Consider the following 22,098-nt stretch of genomic DNA (forward strand, 5'->3'; position numbering starts at 1 on the left):
TCTACCGGGGGGCTTTGGGGAGAAAAAGGAAAAAATAAAATCTTTAAAAAAAAAAAAAAAAAAAACGAGACTGCCACTTCAAGGAAAACATCTGACCTAATTTATTGTCAATGGTAAAATTCAAGCATTCAGTCAAATATTAGAATCCTGGAAAACTCCCTGCCAGGAACAGATAGCTTGTGACAGCCTAAAAGCTCCTCTGATGAGAAGGGTGGCCAGTGAAACAAAAGTAACTTTCTGACATAGTAAAATAAAGTACGCCAGCATCTGCAAGATCTAAGTAACTCAGCAAACCGAAGTTTACCAAATGACCAAAGCCTGATGCTGCAAAACCAAACACGGGTAGAAGATCCGGCCCCAGTGCAGGAAAGATCAGGGGGTGTGCAAGCGGACAAGGAGGAGCCGTCCCGAGACTCCACAGAGGCTCCACGCTCCACTGAGCTGCGCCACATGACCATTTACTGAGTTTAGGTGTGAAAACCTCCAAAATTATGTCAAAAAGCTATTCAAATATTCTTCCCTATTCCAACTACAATTTTTCTTTGCATACTTTAACCAAAGCAACATAAAGACAATCACCAACTTTTTGTTTTGGAAAATACAGTTATTTTGAGTAAAAATGTGTTATTTAGAGTAATACGCAATGGTTTATTACTCCTCCTTTCAAGTGGAATTAGTAACTAAGCATTTTATCAACAGATAGACCTATACAGACAAAAGTTATTTGGGCTCCTCCAGGTTCACAACATAAACAGTTGCTGAGATGGAAAAGCGTGAAGACAGCCCAGGAGCTGAGGGGGTACAGGGAGACCACTCCTCCAGGCCCCACCTCCATCGCAGACCCTGCCAAGCCTCAGCCATGACAAGATCCTTTAATTTGTGTATCCCACTCCCTGGATCCCATCCTAAATGCTGTCAACTGGATGAGAAGAGAGAAAAGATGCACAAAGACAAAATCTGAGCCCTTCTCTCAAAGAAGCATCAGTTTTCTGTCTCCTTGGGGTGACTCCTGCTGGGACGGTGCTGCTCCATGCCGGGAGCACGGAGGAGACAAGGAACAAGGAACAAGGAGGTTGGCCCAGTCCCATCTGGCAGATGGTTCTGCTGTCCATGCTTCTTCTACAGAAAGAGGAAATGCGGTCACCTCCAATGAGATGTGTGGAGACTAGCAGAGTGTATCCCACTGGCTACGGGACAGGGACACAAGAGGCCCATGTGCCTTGAGCTGAGTTATGACTGGGACGTTGTCCTTTTTGCTCGGCAAGAATAAGACACACTAGGTCAAATTTTACAGTGTCTTCTTGTAGACCCCGACCCAGTACTATCCTCTGAACGTCACAATGAAAAGGATCCCATGTAATGCAGGTGTCTCCTTATTTACAGACAAAGAAACGAAGGCCTGGAAGGAAGGCTACAGCACAGGGGGGATGGGCCAGTTTTAAGTCATTCCAAGCTGGCTACCAGCACTAGGACACAGTCAGTCCTTCCTGGACGAGCACTTTCCCAGGTAAGATTCTGCCTTGGGATGCAACGCGGGACCCTGTGCAGCAATCCCTGTTGCTGAATCAGTGTCCAGAACTCACTTCTCAAAAATGACCAGAAACGGCCACAAAGCACTGGATATGTTGAGTTAATGAATAAAATTAAACTGTTTGGCGAATTTGCGGACATTTTGAAAGAGCTAATACACTCTGAATGTTCTGAAGCCAAGTTAAGAATTACTAGTCTAGTCTCTGAAAGAAAAATTAACCGACGTCGGCACAGGCACACTGGCTGGCACAGCCGCATACACTTCCCAAGGAGTCCCGGGATGGGCCTCCTCCCCTCTCAGACCAGGCATGCATACCACTCAGAGACCGCAGAGAGACAGCCTGAGGCCATCCTTCTCCCTCTCTCCAACTTTGCAGTGTTCAAACGCTGTGAGGTTGGTTTCCACGCAAGGTGTTTCCGGTGTCCCCTTGACAGAAAGCTGCATCCTTCTTGAGCAATGCCTTGTCACGGTCCAAGGTTCTCAGAACTAGGGGCACAACACAGCACCAGCATCCGGGTGGGAACACTCCCTCTTTCAGGCAATTAAGAGAGATCAGAACTGAGTTCACAGGTCAGCAGCTGGCTCTGTTTATTGTTTACTTCTCCATCAGAGAAGACCAGACAGACAATTAAAACTGATCCAAGGGGGTTGGCCAAGCGGCATAGTGGTTAAGTTCATGTGCTCTGCTTTGGCAGACCAGGGTTCACAGGTTGGATCCCAGGCATGGACCTACACACCGCTCATCACGCCACGCTGTGGTGGTGTCCCACACGTGAAGTGGAAGAGGACTGGCATAGATGTTAGCTCAGGGCCAATCTTTCTCACCAAAGGGGGGAAAAAAGTGACCCAAGATGTCATTTTGTAGGTGAATGGATAAATAAACTATGGTCCATCCAGACAATGGAATATCATTCAGCACTAAAAAGAAGAAACAAGCTGTCAGCCATGAAAAGGCACAGAGTAGCCTGAAAGGCATATGACTAAGTGGAAGAAGCCAGTCTGAAAAGGCCATACATTCTATCGTTCCAACTCTGTGACATTCTGGAAAAGAGAAAACCATGGAGACTCTAGAAAGTCAGACGCTGGCAGGGGGGAAGGGGAGAGATGAACAGTGGCGCACAGAGGATTTCTAGAGCAGTGCGACTACTCTGTAGGACACCACAGCAGTGGGCACATGTCAGGACATGTTTGTCCAAACTCACGGGACATCCAACGCCAACAGTGAACGCTAATGGAACTGGACTTTGGGTGACAGTGACATGTCTGCAGAGGCTCATCCCCTGTGACATGTCCCATTCTGGTTGGGGATGTTAACAGTGGGGACCCCAAAATAGGAGGACATATATGGGAAATCTCTGTACCTTCTTCTCAGTTCTGCTGTGAACCTAAAACTGCTCTAAAAAATAAAGTCTGTTTTTTTTTAAAAAAAAAAAAAAGGTGATCCTCCCGCCAGAAAACAAAATGCAGCAGGACAAGGCTGGGATCTGCAAAGCTGACAGTACTGGGTCGGTTCCCAGGAGAACTGAGGACCTGCAAAGGCCCCAAGGAACAGAACGCCTGATCTACAAGACAAAAACAAACCCCTCCCAGGCCAGGCCCTCAGGAACAGCATCTGGCTTGGCCTCAGGAGATTCCAGAGCTGGCCCTCCAGCCAGCCAGCAGCAGACAGTCCAGGCACGCCACCTTGGGACACCATTCCTATCTCCAGACCTGCTTTTCACCCTGTCTCTGACCTCCTCAGGGCCACAGATAAGTTCATGTGCCCTCCTCCCAACCCTGTCAAGCACGCGCTCTGCAGTGCCCTGCACAGCGTCCAGTAAGATGGGGAAGGGGCCAAGGTGCAGGGAGACATGGCGCCTTCTCCAGGAAATGTGAAAAGTAAAATTTTATCAGACATGCTATAAACTTCTCTCTAAATTATGGAGTCATTAAAAGTCATATTTTGAAGACTGTCATGGAAAATTAATACTAAGTTTTAAAATGCAAAACATGAAATAACATACACTGTGATCCCTATTTTGTGAAAAGTACATAACACATTAAAAATTTTTAATTTAGACATTTATCTTTGAGTGGTGGGATTACATGTGATTTTTATCTTCTTCATTTTCTTATTTTTATTTTTTTTAAAGATTGGCATCTGAGCTAACAATCATTGCCAATCTTCCTTTTTTTTTTCTGCTGCTGGTTCTTCTGCCCAAAGCACCCCAGTACGTAGTTGTACATTCTAGTTGTAGGTCCCTCTGGTTGTGCATGGCCCAATGAGCAGTGCCATGTCCTTGCCCAGGATCCGAACCAGAGAAACTCTAGGCCGCTGAAGCAGAGCAAGTGAACTCAACCATTGCCCACAGGGCCGGCCCCTCTTCTTCTTTATATTTAACTTTATTTACTAAGTGTTACTAGTTGAATTACGTCCCCCAAAAAACAAAATGGGATCATAATTTCACAACACATCAGAATGCGGCCTTATTGGGAAATAGGGTATTTGCAGACGTAGTCAAGTCAAGACGAGATCCTTAGAGTGGGCCCCAACCCAAGATGACTGGTGTCCTTAGAAAAAGAGGAAATTTGGACCCCGAGAGACACGTACACAGGGAGACCCATGTGAAGATGGAGGCGGAGATGCGGGTGAAGCTTCTACAAGCCGAGGAGCATCAGAGATGCCAGCAGACCAGCGGGAGTCGGGGGTGAGGCCTGGGGCAGACTCTCCCTCGGCCTCAGAAGGAACCAGCCCTGCCGGCACTGTGGTCTGGGCTTCTGGCCCCCAGACGGCAGAGAGTGGATTTCTATGGTGTGAGGCGCCCGGTCTGGGGGACTTTGTTACAGCCACCACGGCAAATTGATATGTTGAGTTTTGTTCCATGTGCATGAACTACTTCAACGATGGGGAAACCCTAATTTTTCTGTAAGACACTGAATAGTGTAACTCTCAGAATAAAGATGAGATCTCTACAGTTCACTGCATAAAAGAGCTGCCTTTCAACAAAAGACAGCAACAGCATGCCCGTTATACGTGGACACCAACGCTCTGTCCTCACAGCTCTTTTGAAGACAGTGGGGGTTATCTTATTGTCACTCCTGTTTCACCGCACCCTCAGCCTGAGCCAGCCACTGCACAGCGCCCTACCAGAGCCGGAGCGCTGCTTTAAACCGGCCCAGGTGAGGACTGCAGGTGACAGCACAGAACTCACTCATGGTCACAGTTCTATCCCCTGCTAACCCCAAATCCTGTTTCTGCCCCGGACTCTATCCACTCCCAACCTTCCAACAATAACCAGAAATTTATTTTTTATTTGTTTTAAATTCACAAAAATTTGGAACAGATTTAGCCAACTTTGACAGCCCCAAGCACTAGACACAACTGAAAGGAGCCTGGGAAGCTGTGACCCCAGGGGAGGGAAGCAGCAGGATGAGAAAGGTGCCTCAGGGTCTCTGGGAAGGAGACGCATCCTGAAGTGACGGGGGCAGCGTGGGAGAGGGAAGACGGACGCTGGAGGCACAAGCAGAGACGCGCGGCGTCTGGCTCTCTGTGAAGTGCAGCCCCGTTCCTAGCAACCTTCCGGCCGAATCGGCTGAGCTGCTTTCTCTCGACTGCGTGAGGTCTGGAGTGGGCCCTGCGGCCTCAGCCTGAGCGCCTCTAACTGGCCACTGGCCCAGGAGGTCCCCCAGCCGATGCGGACAGTAAGTAACCTAAAGTGGTCCTTTCACACTAACCTACACACAGATACTATGAACTACACATGTGAAAAGTTCTTCAACTTTTCAGGTAAAATACTTCAAAGAGATTCCTCATTGACAAGTATACTCCACACTCATTGAGGCTCAATATGCTCAGTCTCTTCTGCTTGAGGACAGACATGAAACATCTGACACGTGCCCATCAGACCAGTCACAAAGGGGCTTTAAAACAATCACTGTGTGGCCCCATCACTCGCTCCTGCTGGTCAGAGCCTGTCTGTCCCAACCTAGTCTAAGACCACATCACGCCTAGCCTCACTTCCTGGAGGGTCTGTGCATATGGGGGAGCCACCCTGGGAGAAGCCAATAAACCACAGCTTTGTAGGCTCGGAGATGGCAACCTCAGGACATCTACAGACAGTGACAGCACACATGTTCAACAAGGATTAGGCAGTGACTTCAAAAGTGCTCCCCAGACCAACAGTCTCAAGTCCATGTATGTAGACATCCCGCAGCCTCCCAGGCAGGGTTTCGGAGCATGGCTGTATCCAAAGTGAAGAAAGGAACAAGACTGTGCGATGACACGGGGCTGATGGGCACAAGATAGCCGAACCACGGCACACTCAGGACTGAAATTCAAATTCAGAGGAAAGTAAGGAAGCTGCTGGCCAGGATTTACTGAGGAGACGGCACCACACACCCAGGAACAAGTTTACATAAGGACAGGAGTCCCCCTCAGAAGTCAACAGTCAACACACAGTGCCAGGCGCGGCCTCACAGGCGGGAGGCTGCCAACAACCCCTGGAGGCTTGAGAGCGTGGGAGCTGAGAGGCCCAGGGAGTTCTACTCAGCCGCCCCCCACCCAGCACTGAATCATGAGGACATGTCACTGAGGACACCAATGTCTGTGTAACTAAGAAAATGGAACTGTGGGAAGGAAGCCAAAGGCAAGGGAAACACTGCCTTCACTGAAAACACTTAACAACGAATGTAGAATACTGCTCTGGTTTCCACGTAAAATTTTCCTCTGCCTTTAAAGGATTAATAGCCACAAAATGTTACTTTGCTCTTCTAGTATCCTTCAGAAAATGCAGCATCAGTTTAAAAGGTCCCAGGCAAAGGGGAAGAGAATGAAGAGTTGCCCTATAAGATGCCAATGCTCAGTCCAGAGGCTGATGAGGCCCCAAGGCCCCAGTATGAGTCGGGCCCCTCACAGAAGAGGACAAAGACATAGTCACTGTTCTGAGACTCAGACACTCTGACCATGACCTGAGCCTACACCCCAGAAGGGTGTGGGGATTTTTTATACTTTTTCTTTTTTTGAGGAAGATTAATTAGCCTTAAGCTAACATCTGCTGCCAATCCTCCTCCTTTTTCCTGAAGAAGACTGGCCCTGAGGTAACATCTGTGCCCATCTTCCCCTACTTTCTATGTGGGACGCCTGCCACAGTATGGCTTGACAAGAAATGTGTAGGTCCACACCCAGGATCAGAACCGGCAAACCCTGGGCTGCCAAAGCAGAACATGGGAACTTAACCACTGCACCACAGGGCTGGCCCCCAGAAGAGTGTGTTTTTAAGAGCACACAGGCCAAGCCTGTGCTCCCCTCTCCTGACCTCACAGGGCTGTTCTGAGGATCCTGGACTTCAGGTATCCCCACATGGATACCTGTTTTTCAAAATGCTCCCAGTAAGAAGCTGCCATGTAACACTGCTGACTTCTGGTTGACGTTCTTTTCTCTACGGGGGTCATGTGAACTCGTGAGCAAGAGAGTGGTAACCACAGACCATTAGAAATGCAGTCTGTGGTTTTAAATAAAACTAAATCAGACTTCTAAATAGAACCATCTAATAAGTTTCTCCTCTCTGCATCCCACCCCAGGGTCATGGTCAAGACCATGGCCCAAGGCCACTATCACAGGCTCTCCTGCACAACCACCCACCATTAACGTGGAGAGACTGCTGGGCAGAGGGAGGAAAAACTTCCCAAGAACCTCTCTTCTTCAATATTTCTCTATGGTTATTTCTAAATGAGTTTCAGAGCCATTTTTCCCCTAGAATCTGTGCTCTCAAATAATTTTCTTTTCTTTCTTTCTTTTTTTTGCTGAGCAAGATTCGTCCTGAGCTAACATCTATTGTCAATCTTCCTCTTTTTGTATGTGGGCTGCTGCCACAGCAGGGCCACTGACAGATGAGTGGTGTAGTTCCACAACTAGGAACCAAACCTGGGCCACCAAAGCAGAGTGTGCCAAACTTAACCACTAGGTCACCGGGGCTTGCCCTCACATAATTTTCACTAACTTATGATAGATGTCCTACTTAGGTAATAAAGGAGGGAGAAAAATAAAATATTTTGCCGTGCACATTTGCAAAACAGCTATCAACAAGAGCCTCTCTTCCCGCAGTAACTGCCTGGCACACTCCCTGAGGACAGACTGCATTATGTTCAGTCCCTCATCCGGAAACGTGCTGCTGGATTCCAAGTGTCCTCAGGACCCACTCAGACCTCGCTGGCACTCAGGGCTCCAACTCCTCCCAGGCTGTCCCAGCACTTACCGAGGACAGGATGCACCTCAGTGAATCTCAACTGGTCTCCAGCAAAACTCAACCAGAAAATCACCAAGGTGCTACATCCGGTTACACACTTCATTTTCTATTTCTTCATTATAAAAACACAGTAAGGGGTTAGTGCTGTGAGCTGGAAGCCCTTCAAGACCCAGTCACTCTGGGGTGGAGCTCATGCATGATGACCTCCAAGCAGAACATTTTATGCCCACAACTCCCACCAAAGCACAGAAACTTCCCAGGCAGGGGCACATGTCTCCCAACACCCCTTATGTGGGGAGAGGAGACCCAAGGACAAACCACCCAACATGTTCCTGGACTTGCAGGCAGTGCTGGAAAAGAAGTAGAAGTTCCCACCGCCAAGAAGGACACGAGGAGTAAAGGCACCACCATGCGCCATGGAAACAGGACAGCTGAGGAGAGGAAGACAGACGCACCCCTGGCACCTAGGTTCTTGGGGAGACAGAAAACAGACAAGGAGTGCACAGGGGCAGAAGAGCAGATGTGGAGTTCACTAGAGGTAGCATCTGCCTGGAAAACAGAGTGGGACAAAGAATTCTTTAAAGACGACAGGCCTAACTGTCTGCCCTGACCTGACCAGTGCAACCACCAAACACAACCGAGGACACAGGACAAAGCCATGCACTCCACTGGGTGTGCTACATCCAAGACATGGGTGCCCTCCAAGAGACAGAGGGAGAGACGGCTGAGGAATGTAGAAAGAGAAGAGGCGGGGTCCTTGGAAACAAGTGGGTGACACATCAGGCCATGAAAATGGCAGCCTAGAGAGAAGGTGAGAATGAAAATAAAGAGCCCAGAGGGAACCCCGAGAAACGTCAACATGTAAGCAAAGGACCAGAGAGAGTGGACAGGAAAGATGACCAGGAGACAATGTAGTCACAGAGGCTGAAAGAAGGAGTAAGAAGGACGCTCAGGAAGCCCAGACTGCAATGAGCTTCTCCTGCTGGCCACTGCCCCAACCCCAAGGGCAAAGGTACCCACCTCACCAGGATCAGAGCAACTAGACAGCACATACAGAACAAAGAAATTAACTCTTTGTCTATACAACAAAACTCTCCCTCCCATTTAACTTTAAAAAAAAAAAAAGGCCAGACTGATCAATTACCAGGTCAAGAACAAGAGTAGCCGTACCAGCATGTGGGAGCCATGGTTACAGATACAAGTTGTGGTGCTGCTCCCTCTAAAGCTGCTCAGGACAGAGACAGCAGGGACCCACTGGCACGAATGGGACAGGAAAGAGGCTATGGCCACAGCTGGCCGAACTCCGAGGATGCTGTACTAGTTCAGAAGTCCTGGGGCCAGCCCGGTGGTGTAGTAGTTAAGTTCCCACACTTTGCTTCGGCGGCCCAGGGTTCACAGGTTTGGATCCTGGGCACGGACCTAGCGCTGTGGCATCCTACATGAAGTAGAGGAAAAGTGACACAGATGTTAGCTCAGCAACAATCTTCCTCAAGCAAAAAGAGGAAGATTGGCAAGAGATGTTAGCTCAGGGCTAATCTTGCTCACAAAAGAAAAAAAAAGTCCTGGGTGTGCACAGTCAGGAACCCAGTGCCAAGTGAGCTACCAGGTGGTAAACCTCACACCAGCATCTCTCTCTTGAGAATACCCTTCAAGCGAGGCAGGACTTCACCAAGGTTCTCTTGGGGCAACAGAGGCTCAGGTATGGCGTTCCCCAGGCATGGACTGCATCAGGTAAATGAAAGAAACCACTGCCCGTAGCAAGCCTTTCAAGTTTACTTAAGTCTCAGGCTACCATCTAAGCAGAGACAAGGAAAAAAGCATGGAACAGTCCACTGTGTTGGTAAGCGGCCTAACCGGGCAGAAGAGGCCAGGATCAGCAGCTAAGCCCCTGGACCACAGAGAGGGAAAAGGATGCCACAACAAGGCCTTCAGAAAATGGGCTTCGCCGCAAACCCAAGAGCAGTTGACCCAGGCTTTGTTTATTTTACATCCTGGCCTTGCTCTGAGCCTGGAACGAGTTAAGCACAGTCCATCTGCCAGGAGCAAAGCACGGTGTACCCAGAGATGAAACTGCGACATCACCATGCCAGCACACACTCAGACCCAGAGATGAGCACATGGGCCTGCAGCATGACCGTGCTTCAGTGTGAAGAGGGTCCCAGGGATAGCACGGCTAGAGAAAACCCACACAGCAGAACCTTTCATATCACTTCCCACAGCCCGCCCTTCCACCTGCTTCTCTTCCATCTCTCCTGAAGCCTAACGCTAGCCACTACCTGAGCATGCCGTCTACTCCGCCATCCACCCTCTGAAGAGAAACCTAGAACAGCCGTCCCCAGGGGAAGAACGCCAGGGTAATGGCCTGTGGGGCACAGTGAGGCACCAGGTGACTTACAGAGCAGAGCCACAAACACAAAGAAAAGGGATTTAAAAAAGATGTGAGGTTTTAGCTTAAGTAGGTTAGATGACCTTACATACTTGATTATAGCTTTTCCTTTAATAAAGCTCAAAACAGGGCCTGCCCACAGTGTAGCAGTTAAGTTTGAGCACTTTACTTTGGCGGCCTGGGGTTCACAAGCTCAGATCCCAGGCACAGACCTACACACTACTCACCAAGCCAATCGGTGGCAGAGTCCCATATACAAAATAGAGGAAGACTAGCATAGATGTTAGCTCAGTGACAATCTTCCTCAGGCAAAAAGAGAAAAATTGGCAACAGATGTTAGCTGAGGGCTAATCTTCCTCAGCAAAAAAAAAAAAAAAAAAAAAAACACTCAAAACAGGGTTTCTCCAGCTGTATCATCCCAGTCGCGGTTGCAACCTTTGTCTGCCCCTCACCTGTCTATCTCCATGGGACTCAGGCCCAAAGACTGTCTCTGAGATCCTAGTGTTAGACCCGTCACCAGGCTACACTAAAGCCCCAATTCCACAGCTCCAGCACCCAATTCACAAATAAACAACTCTGTTACAGACCTACCTATAAACCCGGGAGTGGGGTCCCACTCTGTCTCCACTTTTTCTCCATCTGCTGCAGCCAGTGTTCCTATAGACCCTCCATAAGTCACTACTCTGCCCACAGGCAGTACAAAAACACATAGGGATGGAAGGCATGGGGGAGAGGTGAGCTACACAGTAAACTTTTCAAAAGAAAAGGAAAATTGATTTTTATGCTAATAGAAGTTTTAATTATAACACTGAGGCTTAAAATATGGTATTACCATGCCAAAATACCTTAGGATTCTGTAGTTCCTTTAATAAAATCCGGTCACATCTAAATTGGCCTTTTAGCTCAAGTCTCAATTTCAACCTAACTTTATAACATTGTTTGTTATTGTGTCACACAGCAGAATTTAACATAAAAACAGGCACATGGTAGAACCCACTCAGGTGGATACTGTCATCTGGGCATCACGTGACATTTTCGTGAAGCCATCTGTCTCTAAAGGCAGCATCTGGTCAGGCACTGGGATGCAATGTTTAGAACTCTGGTTCCCACTAACAAAAAATAAACAAGAGGGGACAGCCCCATGGCCGCGTGCTCCGCTTTGGTGGCCCAGGGTTTCGCCAGTTCGAGTCCTGGGCACAGACGTGGCGCTGCTCATCGGGCCATGCTGAGGCGGCATCCCACATGCCACAAATAGAAGGACTCACAATTAAAATAAACACAACTATGTACCAGGGGGCTTTGGGGAAAAAAGGAAAAATAAAAAATAAATAAACAAATAAATAAAACAAACAAGAATAAATTTTAAACAAAGGCTGACCACATCCAGGAGATAGACAAAATGGAGAGAGGAGAAGACTCACAGAAGGTGGTGGTGGGAGCACATGATCTAGGCCTACACACCACACACAAGACGCCCTGTCCAGCAAGGGCCACCACCAGCCGAGCATCTGCTCCCAGAGACCAGGCACCAAGGGAAAGCACTGCCCTCAACTCTTCATTCTGGTTCTGCCCTTCTGTCCTCCGAAAACACCCAGGATGCAAACAGTGGCTCCCACCTTCATATGCTAACACTGTCATATGTGGACACGGCCTCAGGATTTATTTTTTCCAATAAACAAGACATCCATTAACAAACGGTCAACAAAGTCCAAAGCTTTAAAAGAAAAGTGTCACTTGATTTCCAAAGAACTCTTTCTCATTTCTCTTACATCTTTACCTCTTTTCCTATCCCTGCCCAGGCAGAGTGCCCTCTGAGCCCATAGGAGCTTCAAACCAGGCCCCAGGCAGGGACTCTGAGCTTCAACAGAAGCGGGGAGGGGGGACAGGGGTATGAAAGAAAACACAGAGTGGTCAGTAGTGAGAAGAAAATGTGTGTGTGTGCACGTGCATGTGTGTTTCTAAGTAGAGGTTTACATACTGGGTCACACTGTGAGCAAAGACCTGGCAGCTCCCACTGCCAAAGTCAACATGTCCCGGCTGCCTAGCCTCCACACTTGTTTCCTTAGAGTGAAATGCAGAGGAAGAGGGGTAGTTGCCTGGCCCCAGGCTCAGGACTCCATCTGGTGCTGCAGCCACCGCTGTGCACAAGTCCGGGGCCACACCACACAGACTCTGCAGCTCCCAGCCTCTGGCTCTTGCTGGAACAATCATGGGCCCAGGGACTGGGCTACTGTTCTGCTCTGCTTCCCTTTCAAACTTGCGCCCCTGGCAGCACTCAGCTCCATGTTTTGTATCCCTCATACAGCTGGGGGGACCTCAGTGGCAAGTAAGAGATGGTACAGACTTACTCAGCTGGAGCAAACACTGCACTCTCGCATTCAGAAGAGTGCACACTTGGAACCCCACCACCACTGTTTTTTGACACTAAGAATATCCCAAATCCCTTCTCCCAATAGGCAATACAAACAGCAATCATGATACCTATTCTAGAGTGGAGAAGAGACTAGAATTCTCATAGGCCCATCATGAATGTGCCTCCCCAACTCTGTCCAGCCAGTCCCCAGACACAGCCGCACCGGCACACAGCTCTCCATTTCCTTCCTCTAGCCTTCTTCTTCCTCCCAACGAGATGGGTGGGCTGCAAAAGCAACTTGCTGTAGCAAACAGTTTTGAGCTGTGCAGAGCCCTCACCCTGCGTTACATTCGGTAAGGCACAGTAGGAAGGGAAGATGGTACTTTGTGTTGTTCCAGCAGTAAAGTTCAGCTCAGTTTTAACAGAACTTAAGGAGCATCTACTCCAAGCCAGATACAAGCAAATCTCTTCACCCTCAAATATAAAACATGGAGGAAATCTCTTTAGCCAGCCTTAAGATTTGACGGTATTAAAAAATAACATTGGCTCCATGGGAATCCCTATAGTTAGTAATGGGAGGAAAACAATAGCAATATTACAGCTAACAAAATGAGGTATTACAAACAGCCTACGAACCCTTCTCCAGGCCAAGCAGATGGCATGCCCTCCTTCCCAGTGCAGCTGAGCAGTGCGGCTAAGGTCCTGTTCAGAACAGCCCAGAGTCCTGTTCCAGCTAGAAAGCTCCAGAGGGAAAGAACAGAGTCCAACAGCCAGAACTCAGAGCACCTGCGCAGCCACTGCCGGGGCAGGGGTCATCTTCCCCTCCCTGTTCTGACGTGCCTGCTTCCCAAACCTTCTCCCCAGACACAGGGCTCTCCCAGCAATTCCAGAGGACCGAAGTTCTACTGATCAACCAGACCTGTGGTGAGAAGAGGGAGAGCTTCTGGGGAAAAGTTAATGCAACGGCCACTTGTTACAGTAACAAAAAAACACGCATTTAATGAAATCTAATTAAGCGACATCTAACATTCTGTACTTTATATGTAGCTTAAGGGAGCCTAGCCAAAGAATATTACCCAGTACCTCAAAATTACAATAAAAATTTACTATACTGAAAAATTTGGTAAACTGTATCAGTGTAATTAGTTATGCATATTTCTTTGATAATGAAGCAAGGTGTGCTTTATCATCTATTTTTAAATCCTAACAAAACTTCTTTGTTAAAAAGGCAAATGAAATCAACATTAGGGTCTACAAGTTCCTGACGACCTGCAAATCCAACCCAGCCGGCTGTGTGTCCAAGGGCCACGGCAGCCACAGTGTGAGGCAGAAGCCACAGGAGCTCTGGTGTGGTGACCATATACTGCATCTAACGGCCAGCTAGTCCTCGGAGTGCTGGCAGGGTGAGGAAGAAGGGTCACTAGCACCAGACAAGCGGGTGCAAAAGCATCTGCGTAGGGAGAGTTGCTCTTATCGGCTTCAATATGAGATGTCAAAACATTCTGTCAGCAGGGGCACCAAGGACAGGACCCCTCCTCTGCTTCCTGCCCTCTTCAACCCTGCTGTTCAGGCAGCCCCCCGTGTTACCAGCATGTGAACAGCAGGGAGAGGGGAACTTAGTTCTGTTGCTAACAAGACTTCCAGTCCCCTGTGCCCTTGGTGAGGCAGGGCCGAGTGTCAGTGGTGCGCACCTCCATGGCAAGCATGCTGGACACTGGGAGACTATGCACATCACTCTTCCGCGTGCCTTATACACTCAACATTTCAGCAACTCAAAAAGTCAACACTTTTCTGTTTCAAATAGAGGTGTCCAATTAAAAATATAAACTATTAAACCTAAGCCTCCCTTCACACAAACAATACTGCCTTTATTATTATACCATGACACTTTCAGAAACCATTTTGTTTTTGGAAACATAATCTAACAGCCCCGATTCACAGTAAGCGTGAGTCTAACATGCATGTGCCGCCTCGGGGTCAGCGCTGGAAAACAATGCTCAGCAGCAGCCCAGCCTCACTCCCTCCTTCCCTAAACCTGGTGAAAGGTGTGCCAGCAAGAGCCATTTCAATCTCATCACTTCTCTGAAAAGGGGGTTTGGCCCTTCTGCTTTACCAAGAAAGATGTCAACGAAGTGAGAATTATACCAGCTGTGAACACAAAGTAGAGTTTTATGCTAGAGAAAGGTTAAAGAAAAAAAAACCCTATATCTAATTATTTTAAAGCTATATTTTCATGGAGCTTTATTTCCATGAACAGTGTCACTTAATCTCTAAAGAAATCTTTAAGATGGATATCACCCTTAGCACTTCAGAGGGGAGGAACTGAGGCTCACAGGATTGAAGACATGGGCCCAGGGTCACAGAACTAGCACCAGTGAGTCCAGCACACACAGGCTGTCACAGACCCCTGTAACCACAGCCACACCTGGCATATCGCAGGGCACAACCAGTCCAGAGTTCATCCAAACTGGGCCCCAAATGACACCCAGATGGGTACAGAAGCACAGCAGTAAACACTAAACAAGTTTTAACAAGCCCACTTTTGTCACAAAGAGTGACCATAAATCTGATCTAAGTGGCTCATAATCCACCTTCGACGGTCAAAATAAGAATTAAAAACAGGGGCCGGCTCCGTGGCTGAGTGGTTAAGTTCGCACGCTCCGCTGCAGTGGCCCAGGGTTTGGATCCTGGGCGCAGACATGGCACCGCTCATCAGGCCACGTTGAGGCGGCGTCCCACATCCCACAACTAGAAGGACCTGCAACTAAGATATACAACTATGTACGGGGGGGGGTTTGGGGAGATAAAGCAGAAAAAAAAAAGATTGGCAACAATTGTTAGCCCAGGTGCCAATTTAAAAAAAAAAAAAAAGAATTAAAAATAATAATATGAATAACAATGGAAAATTATTAAAGGGCCTACAAAATTACTCTATTTTTAAAATTCTACTTTTGATGTCAGGATAGGTCTGGGAGGGTAAACCTCAGCCAGCCACTCACACGGCTATGGCCTGTGGCCCCTGTTCACACATTCAGGCCACTGACCGAGAGGGAGGGTCTCCCTATTGGGCAGTTGCAATAACACCTCACGTTAATAAGAACTTCTATCTTTATTCAATCCAAACACTGTAGATTTTTTTAAAGACTATTATAGTCTTTATTTTTTTGGTATGCTTTTTGGTGAGGAAGATTGGCCCTGAGCTAACATCTGTTGCCAATATTCCTCTTTTTTCCCCTCCCCAAAGACCCAGTACCTAGTTGTATATTCTAGTTGTAGATCCTTCTAGTTCTTCCATGTGGGACGCCACCACAATGTGGCTTGATGAGTGGTGTGTCAGTCCACACCCAGGATCCGAACCTGCAAACACAGGCCACCAAAGCGGAGCACACAAATTTAACCACTCAGCCTCAGGGCCAGCCCCTATCATCAATATTAACTGAATACTTATGGTTCACAAAAAGTGATAAATGGCATTAGGCACCTTGGGTTATTACTGTGGTACGGTCAAAAAAGCCAATCCTTCATATATGAGGAAACCTTCTAAATATTAACACATCTATTCCTCTCAATCCACCAGACCAAATGGGCCAACCCAAGAATCTATCAGCAAAGAACTGCTGATAACTGGTTTTCTTTTATTCAGAAATCATTAAATATTTACTAAGAATACTTACCCAACTTAAGCAGCTTTTTGCTTTTCCTTGTTATAAATTAAGACCAATATTACAGGTCTAAACACAGGCAGAGCTCAGCATCCTCATGGGGGGTCTAGCTCTCCCTCTGACTCCACCCCATCCTCCTCTCCTGGACTCTGTTTCTCAATGGCTGCCCCACTGCCTAGACAATCACACAGAATCTACGTGCACATCCTGGGAAACCACCATGAGTGCTCTCGAGTGCTACAAACCCCACCATCAACTCCACCTGATCACTCACATCCCCAAGTGGCCGGGCAGGCTACTTCCTAACTGCTAACCATCCTGCAGGTTAACAGAAGACAATCCCAGGCCTACGGTCAGAGACATCTAAGATTTCTTTTCCAGCAAACCTTATCCCTATTTCCAAGGAAATACTTCAGTCAATTGAAAGAGACCATGTGGGTGCATCTCAAAATGGCCTGATTCAGGGATGGCTGAGATAAAGGATGTCTTAGGGGCCGGCCCAGTGGCCCAGCAGTTAAGTGCACATGTTCTGCTTTGGCAGCCCGGGGTTTGCTGGTTCGGATCCCAGGTGGGGACATGGCACCGCTTGGCAAGCCATGCTGTGGTAGGCGTCCCACATATAAAGTAGAGGAGGATGGGCACGGGTGTGAACTCAGGGCCAGTCTTCCTCAGCAAAAAGAGGACTGGCATCAGATGTTAGCTCAGGGCCAATCTTCCCCAAAAAAACGATGGGTTATATTAGCTTAAGAACACTCACCAAGAAAGTAGCATGAGGGGGCCAGCCCCATGGCCGAGTGGTTAAGTTCACGCGCTCCACTTTGGTGGCCCAGGGTTTCACCGGTTCAGCTCCTGGGCGCGGACATGGCACTGCTTGTCAGGCCACGCTGAGGCGGTGTCCCACATGCCACAACTAGAAGGACCGAGAACTAAAAACTATACAACTATGTACTGGGAGGATTTGGGGAGAAAAAGCAGGAAAAAAAAGATTGGCAACAGATGTTAGCTGGTAGTAGTTAACTAACAGTTAGTTGCCAATCTTTACAAAAAAGAAAAAAGAAAGTAGCACAAAAGGTTTCTTTTGTGCCTGCTAGGAACTACAACACAGAATACATAATACACTTTTGGACTATTTCTTTTGAAACACTAGTACCTGGTCAAGGTACGAAAAACTAAAATGAGTCATGAGTTTTCTTTCCAATTGTTATCAATCCATATGTCAGACAAAACAAACCCTCTGCCAATGTGCTACATCTCCCAAGGGAAGACCTCATCCTAGAGCACAGATGCTCAGTTAGACGGGAGACGAGTGTCTCTAAGGAAGCAGCCGCCCCTCCTCTCAAAAACTCTGCCAGGAACTCCCAGAAGGAGTTAAGGAGTTAGGGAAACCTAGCACAAGATCCCATTCCTTACCCACCCACCATACACGCTGGCCTCAAACTTCTAGGAATACCACAAGGAGCAACCAAGGCTCCCCAGCAGGTACTCGCTGCCCAGACACCCGGGACACCAGACCAGAGTCAGGCATCCACTGCTTCCCCACGAGGAGCAGTGACAATTCTCAGACTAGAAAAGCTCTTCCTCGTGCAGAGTGTTAATGCAATACGCATAGAGCACAAAACAAACACGGCTAGTGAGTACACAGTCCTGGTGGTCTCCAGACTACTTGGGAGGGAGCAAATAAGACAAAGGAAGCTGAGAAGAAACAAACTTCCTTCCCAGGCCAGGCTCCCAACCTGTTTAACTGTTCCGCAGAATTCCTCTCACCAGGACACCAGGGACGCTGTTTATTAACCGCACACAGCTCACCACCACTACTCGGAAACCCTCCACTGAGTGCAATCCAGGACAAAACTCAGAACACTGAGTCAAAACTCTATCAAGCCCAAGAAAACCAACGTGGAGACTTAAGTATTTCTGTGTAGTCCTTTTTACAAACCACTGAGAAGAACACACACTGACGAGAGGCAGCGCAGTCAAATACTCACCGATTCCATAGCTGAAAGTCGGTGCTGATGAGGACTGTCTGGCAAACCCAGCAAAGCCGTGCTCAGAGCACTGCTGCCCGTGTCCTGAAACCAGAGAGCAGAGCGAACACATGTCAGTGGCCATTCCTACTTCAGTGCTTCTCATTTCTGTCTCTCTCCATTACGGACCAATATTTATCCCACCACTGCCTTCCTTCATTTCCCTTAACTCCACACAAGCAAAAAGACTTCATGACATTTGTTTGGCTGATCTGGGGTCATAAAAGGAGAGTAAAGGCCAGAGCTGGGCTCACAGCTGACGATTTGTTTGAATCCAAAAGAAATCTCTGTCCTCCATCACCTTTCCTGGGAAGCAGTGCCAGGAAGGCCAGGCTGAGGAGAGAACACTCGGGTAGGCTTGTCCTTCTTGAAGACACGGGGCTTCCAGACTAGGGCCCTCCCTGGAGGAGCCATTCATAGACTTTTCTCTGTACATGGAGTTTGACAGAAATCTCACAATTATTAAACTTTTGTCAAAGTTATGCACTTTGCATCCTCTCCAGACTTCCTGTCACACTCAGAATAAAATCTAAACTCTCCCTTTGGCTCACAAAGTCCCAATGGCCCACCTCTCTCGGCCTCCCACACTCACCTGTGCCCACCTACACCTCCACCTCCCCGCTGTGCGGCCTCCACCCGGAGAGCCCCACCTTAGCACCACCCACCCTCTCTCTTCCATTTTCAGTCTGTGCACCAGTCTCTCTCACAGGACATTCCTGGCCACCCTATATCTAGCCCGTCCTACTCACTCTCTCCCTCAATGTACTTAGGGATCCATTCTCAAAGACAAAGGATCATAACTCAGACCAAATATGGTTCCAGTGACTCCAGTTCAGCATCTTACCACATGAGTTTGAGTTCCTCACAACACAACTTAGGAGAAACAGGAAGACGAAGGCAAGCCCACCATGGCCTGCACACTTTGTAAATATGATGAAGAAATAGTGTCTGGGGGTGGCTGCATACAGAGGGGCCTCTTAGATAAGGCAAGCACACAGAGCCGGCGCTCACCGAACAGAGCAGTCCATTCAACAGGCTGCCTCCTTCCAACTCACTCCTGACAGAAGCCGGGCCACTCTGTGCAGCTGCCACCCACGGGTAAACAATCTCTTCACCCATTATTAAGCTACAACTATACATATCAATATAAGTGAATCTCAAAAAGCATAATAACGAATGAAAACAAAAGATCTCAGAAGAAGATACTGAATATATCTGTGTCTTTCAAAAGCACAGGAAACAATAAATTTTATTTACTACGTGTACAGTAAAACATCAATGAAAAGCAAACCACCATAAAATACAAAATTCAAACTAATGGTTCCTCCTGGTGGTGGGGGTAGGTGGATACTACTCAGGAAGAGCACCCAGAAGTTTCCGCGAGGGATATGGGTAAAGCAGGCTTAGCTGGAGCACAGGCATGGGAAGCCGGCTGCCATGTTTACACCATAACAACTGCACACCTCACACGCTGTCCTAGCTAGAGACTTCCAGAACCCCCACAGTGCCAGAGGCTGCGCACCCTGCACTCCTCTGCTGCCCCGGCAGGTTGTGGAGAGGAGAAAGTAGCACAGGCCACGCCCTGTGAAAGCCGGGCTAATCCCTGGTCCCTGAACTGTGCAACTGGCCACTCCTCCATTTTGTGATTAATGGAAATAATTTATTTTTGTCATTCACAACCAGGAATTTAAAAGTACAGAGACAACTAAGAACTTACTTCATTCACCAAATATTTTTACATCAAAATGTAGCAATTTCAACAATATGAGGGTAAACTCAAAGTCTACTATCAAAAAAAGAGCAAATGACACAATAAACAATCTTGCAAAATCACCGTAAAAAACTGATTTTATTTAGAAGCCTCTCAAACCTCCTATACACAATAAATCAAATAAATCAAGTAGCTACCGTAGCCTTGCCATACAAACACAATAAGAGTGCCAGTAAGAAAGTGAGAAATTATACCGCAGAACCATGAAGAAAATCAATGTAATAAAACTGTATAATCTCCCAGGAGAGCTGTGAGGTCTTCAAGAATAAAACAAACCAGTACTAATGAAAAAGAAAACAGCGCTCCCACCCTTTTCTCCATGCCCCGAGGTGAGCGGGGCGGGGGGGGCGGTCAGGGCAGGTTCTCAGGACTCGTAGGCACAGGAGTCCCAAGCTCTGTGCTCACAGTGGTTTCCTGGCCTGTGCTGACACATGTGTGTGTCCTGCAAAGATGGAGCAAGACTTTTCTCTCCTTATAATCTTGTACAGCCCCTTTCAAAGCCAACATTAACATCCGGGACTACCAAACACAAACGTGGAAAAGCAGCTTCCAATCACTACAACTTGGTTTTACTGAAAAGTAACAAGTAGGTCATTAAGCTTTCCCATGTTCCTATAAAAACAGTAATGGAACAATACAGAATTGTATTGTGTAATGAATGTCTGTAATAGGAAGACAGCAAATCATAACATCGACTAGCACAGATGTGAAGAAAATGTGAGGCCCTTCCAATCCAAGGTTTCTTCAACTCAGCACTGCTGACACTGGGGCCAGATCACTCTCTGTTCTCCCGAGCATTGAAGGGTGTGGAGTAGCAGCCCTGGCCTCCACCCACAGGACGCCAGTAGCACCCCCTGAGGTGTGACGACCACAATGTCTCCAGACACTGCCATAGTCACCTGAAGGGCAAAAGCATCTGGTAGAGAATTAGGCTCTAATTCAACTGCTACTTTATAAATAAGGAAACTGGGCCCAAATTTGGTAAAATGAGGTGGGAAAAAAATTTTTTTTTTAGTTGTCTGAGGTCAAGCAGGGAATGAAAACCAAGTTGGAAACAGAACCCAGGTCTTCTAAATCCTGGTCTGAAGGACTTTTCATTCTAAGGGAAAATACTTTAGTAACTGACTCAATTATTTCTGGAAGACAATACAAATTAAAAGCCTCTAAAATATTTATACCATATAACAGAGTAATCCAATTTCTGGGGAATACACATAGAAGAAATATTCTAAGATATGAAAAAAGCTTCACACAGCATACACGTTCACATCAGAACTATCACTATCCCAACTAGAATCAAGCTACAGTTTCAAACAGAAATGCACCAGACTATACTTTTTACTGTCAGCTTCTAGCTCAGGAGTTTCAAAGAGCATGTTCCCAGCCCAGAAATAAAGAGCTCAGGGCACAGAGTGCAGGCACAGACCATGGAGACATGAAAAAGTCAGTGTCTCATACAGCTGGCAGGCGACAAGTCAGAGGGGCAGGAATTCGATAGACAGACAACTGCCCACCCATGTCTGGGGGTGGGCGAGGCCACAATGGATGCACTGCCTCACCAAGAATCCATCAGAACCAAGAGGGAGAAGTTCCCACCAATGGGGCTAGCAATATGGACAAGTGCTGAGAAGTCTGACACATACAATCTGTGTAAGAAAAATGGCACCAAGGACTGGCCCAGTAGCATAGTGGTTAAGTTCATGCGCTCCGCTTCGGCAGCCCAGGGTTCACAGGTTCAGATCCCCGGTACGGACCTACACACCACTCATCAAGCCATGCTGTGGCAGTGTCCCACATGCAAAATAGAGGAGGACTGGCACAGATGTTAGCTCAGTGACAATCTTCCTCAAGCAAAAAGAGGAAGATTAGCAACAGACGTTGGCTCACAGCCAATCCTCCTCACCCCCCCAAAAAAAGAAAGAAAATGACGCAAATTTTTGAGAAAAATTAGGAGTCATCTTTAACACTAGTGGTGGTTATTTCTGAATGGTGGGGCAATGCAAGATTTTAAATTTATCTTTCTACTCTTTCATATCCCACCAATTCCTTTAATGAGCTGGGGGCCACTTTAGGGGCAGAGAAAAAACTTCATAAAAAAATTACCAAGAAATTTCATGATATTCATAATAAGCCATCTCATTTCTGCA

General features: G+C 47.5%; 1 protein-coding gene across 24 annotated transcripts in view; it reads right to left on the bottom strand.

The window, feature by feature from the left end:
* ANKRD11 (ankyrin repeat domain containing 11) overlaps positions 1-22,098 on the bottom strand; it is a 213,727-nt gene that overhangs the window by 114,819 nt on the left and 76,810 nt on the right. For 19 of the 24 annotated variants that reach the window (XM_070614000.1, XM_070614020.1, XM_070614010.1 and 16 more), the window contains exon 2: positions 18,142-18,225. The exons of 3 other annotated variants lie outside the window; for them this stretch is intronic. The gene's annotated coding sequence lies outside the window, so the exon portion shown is untranslated. Of the gene's footprint in view, positions 1-16,913; positions 17,105-18,141; positions 18,226-22,098 lie in introns of those variants that run through there. 2 more of the 24 variants (XM_070614017.1, XM_070614006.1) reach the window with 2 other exon arrangements.

The sequence above is a fragment of the Equus przewalskii genome, chromosome 3 (assembly GCF_037783145.1).
Source record: "Equus przewalskii isolate Varuska chromosome 3, EquPr2, whole genome shotgun sequence".
NCBI lineage: Eukaryota > Metazoa > Chordata > Mammalia > Perissodactyla > Equidae > Equus > Equus przewalskii.